Below are 4094 nucleotides of genomic sequence, written 5' to 3'. Positions count from 1 at the left end.
ACCAGATAACAAGAGACCTGCATCCTGGTGCCCTCCCTTGCATCTGGCCTTCTGACATAGCCCATTTCTAATATCAGGAGGTTGCACATACACATCATGGCTTGTAACCCATAATGGATTTCTCCTCCAGAAACTTGTCCAATCCCCTTTTAAAAGTGTCCAGGCCAGATGCCATCACCACATCCTGTGGCAAGGAATTCCACAGACCAACCAGCTGTATATATTAGCTGCTCTAGAAACCTCTTCTGTTTGCTGGCTGCTTAGTAATCCAAAACTAAGGATGTTGGGAAGCAATAAACAGTTGGTGGACTATGTACAACTTGATGGGTCACAAGCTTGGCATTACCGTGTCTCCCTGAAAATAAGACACTGTCTTATATTTTTTTTTTTTTTTTTGGGGGGGGGGGCTCAAAAAAACACACTAGGTCTTATTTTCAGGGTAGGTCTTATTTCCTGGGGCTTACTCCCAAGAAAGTGTGGCTAGGATTGCAGCCTGTGAGCCCGAGCCTATGCACATCTACTCAGCAGTAAGCCCCTTATAGTCAGTGAGGCTTACTCCCAGGGAAGTTTGGCAAGGATTGCAGCCTGAAGTTGCTGATCAGCATGCTGAGGAGAGTGACCCTGCCAGCACCTCCACGGGAAAGGACACAAAGGGGGAGGGCAGACAAGGGCAAAGTTCTTTGCTTGCTCAGAAATGCTCTCCAGGTGCTAAGTCATTAGTCAATGGTCGGTGAACGTGCATGTCTTCATCCGCCATCTCAAAAAGGGTATAGTGGAAATGGAAAAGGTGCAGAAGAAAACACTAAAATGATTACTGGGCTGGGACACCTCCCTTATGAGAAAAGGCCTACAGCGTTTGGGGCTTCTCCATCTTAAAAAGAGGTGCCTGAGGGGGGACATGATTGAGACATACAAAATTATGCAGGGGATGGATAGACGCTCTTTTCCCTCTCACATAACACCAGCACCAGGGGACATCCATGAAAGTTGAGTGTTGGGAGTTAGGACAAAAGAAAAAATTTCTTTACCCAGCATGTAATCACAGTCTGTGGAACTCCTTGCCACAAGTAATAGTGTTGGCATCCTGCCTAGATGCCTTTAAGAGGGGACTGTACAAATTTCTGGAGGAAAAGTTCATCACAGGTTATAAGTCATGGTAGGTATGTACAAACTGATTTGTACAAACTACTCCTGTACTCTACAAACTACCTGTAGAGGTAGGCTGCCTCTGATTGCCAGATGCAGGGGAGGGCACCAGGATGCAGGTTGTGTTTGTTGTCTTGTGTGCTCCCTGAAGCATTTGGTAGGTCACTGTGAGATACAGGAAGCCAGACTAGATGGGCCTTTGGCCTGATCCATCGGGGCTCTTCTTATGTTCAGCCATCTGTGCCATTGTCTCGTGTGCTGGAACACTTAAATACTGTATATTCATAATCCCTATTGTGGCATTTTGAACCTTTCTAAGTTTAGAATGTGGAAGATATGGGGTAAGTAATGAGTCACACTTACAAATGAACCATCACTGAAAACACTTCCATGTATCCTTCCATTACACCAATGTTTTTCATTACACTCTATTTCCTGGCATTCACACCACACATTCAGTTGCCATTCATCAAGTGCACTTCCTCAAGTCTAGAAAAAGCAGGAGATGTAGGTGCATGTCTGAACCATGAGCCTCTCTGCCTTTTAAAACATACACTCAGGGTTTCTCACTTCACACAAACTTTTAATCATGTTATTAGGCCACAGAGATTGAAGATACACAAACCTGAATCAAACTGCAAGCTTTATTAGTTTACCCTCAAGGACTAATTTTAAAAAGGCCAATATTGAGAAGCCTTCTCCCACCAATTTCAAACAGTGCCTACGTATGCAGAAGTTAATAATCCTTTTTGCCCTGGTGTTTTCAGCAACAACCAGGTTGCGCCATTCAATAATTAAAGTTCTCAGCTAGTTACCTGAAAATGTTTGTTTCTACAAACATGTGAATCATTCACACAGAGCAGGACAGAAGCTTAAGTAATGAGCTAGTCTACACATGCCAGAGTGTCAAACACCATACAGTACAAAATCTCTATGATCAGATTTTAATGCTTAAAAGCAGCAGGCACAGAAATTGGATCAGGTTAGTTTAAACCTTTCCCCCATGCAATTTCCCCCAATTACACCCCCCCCCCGACCCAATGATAACAGTCTTGGAGAAAGGGGGAAAAAGTACACATGCCTTCCCTTTCACTCTGTGGACATGGAGAGAATTGGGGGCTGTGATTTTGATTGGGGGAAACAGGACAAGAGGATTAAACTCCTCCTTTACTTGGGTAACTGCCTTAAAAGTGTAATCTGTAATTTGGCCAAGAAAACTGTGAATCTGTCCATAATGTATAGGTGAGGCAAGGCATCTGCTTCCTGCCATTTTCTGTTCCAGCGCAAGAGATATACCCAGGCTGGTCTTGATGAGAATGCAAAAGCTCTTTCTGATGTTTGTTTTCTACTTGTGGTGTCTTCAAAGGAAGTCCAGAACATCGAGAGAACAGCCACAGGGATGCTTTTCTGCTCCTTTTGAAAGGTCCAACTTAGACCATAAGAATTCTTCTGGCAGTTCCCCATGGATAGCTCTCAAAGAGCATCTCAGACTTGCACCATAAGCCAACAACCATTTTTCACTCAGTTTGCCATACACATTACAAATAACCAAGGGTAAGAAATTACTCCATTGCCCTAGATCAGTGATTTGCTCACTTTTAGCACTGGGACCCACTTTTTAGAATAAGAATCTGTCAGAACCCAGAAGAAGTGATGTCATGACCGGAAGTGACATCATCAAGCAGGAAAATTTTTAACAATCCTGGACTGCAATCCTACCAACACATACCCAGGAGTAAGCCCCATTGATTATCATTGTTAAAAGCATAGAGTAGCCTGTTATAAGCTGTAACATTTCCCCAAATACAGTCACATACCATGACAGCATCAAGACTAATATATTAAAAATAAAATATTGAAATGAATGGGGACCCACCTGAAATTAGTTCGTGACCCACCTAGTGGGTCCCAACCCAATTTGAGAAACACTGTCCTAGATGTATTTGCTGGAAGAGTTTCCTATCCTATCCAACCACAGAAGCAATCTTTTCAGAGATCAATAAGGAGGGATGAGGGCTGGCACTGCTAGAAAAATATGGAAACTGTCTGGATGAAAGACCACTTGGAGAGATGCATCGTACTCTGCTCTTCTCAAAGGAAGTGTGGGGGACAAGTGCAAAAAACAATTGCCTTCCAGATATCTGCTTCTGAGTTCCAAAGAACATAGCACTTTCCTTTTCTCTTTCCGAGTGACTTCTTGCTGTTATAAGAGTCAAAACCAGTACTGACTGACCCCATCCAAACCATTGCACAGCAGCAGAGAGGAGATGGTCACAGAGTTAGAATCAAAGGCCATATTCCCACTACAACCTGTGTGGCAAAGATAACAAGTGAGGTTAGCAAAACATTAAACTTGCCCAGCTTCCCCATGACTGTAGATAGCTGGCACTCTAGCGCCATCTCCTGGACCATCAGAAGAGTCATTGCCTCATTAGTGCCAAAGCCACACAGGTTATCACCCAAAAAAGTCTCTGCAATTAAGGTAACAGATTTGAATAGATAGCTATTGCTGGCTTTTTTTCATGCATGCAGGACATGAAATGACACTTGGTACTGAACACAAGCTTTCCCCCTGCCACAGCTCTTTTGCTCACATATTGCCACATTTTAAGGGCACTGTCTCTTCAGTGGCACCTAATATAGCAATAGATACTTTTATGGTAGAGAATAGGGGTTAAGTATCTGGCCATGATTTTTGGTCAATGCCAACCCTTAAAATTTTGAAGGCAAGAAAGGCAGCAGGAATCACATATGTCCTGTACTGACAAGTATCACTCACAGTTACAAGGCATGTAGCATGTTTGTTTTAGCCCTAACAGCCTGGATTCCTCCTGTGCTGCCCAAGTTGTTTTATGCTGAGACACACCTCTGGGAGGAAGTCCTTGTCACCAGGCTTGGACACCATCAGGCCCAGCAGCACTTGAAAGGTGAGAGGCTTAGTCCACAGC

This window comes from Tiliqua scincoides, chromosome 4 (assembly GCF_035046505.1).
Source record: "Tiliqua scincoides isolate rTilSci1 chromosome 4, rTilSci1.hap2, whole genome shotgun sequence".
In the NCBI taxonomy this organism is placed as follows: Eukaryota; Metazoa; Chordata; class Lepidosauria; order Squamata; family Scincidae; genus Tiliqua; species Tiliqua scincoides.
The sequence above is the reverse complement of the archived record's forward strand: the minus strand, read 5'-3'. Positions refer to the sequence as shown.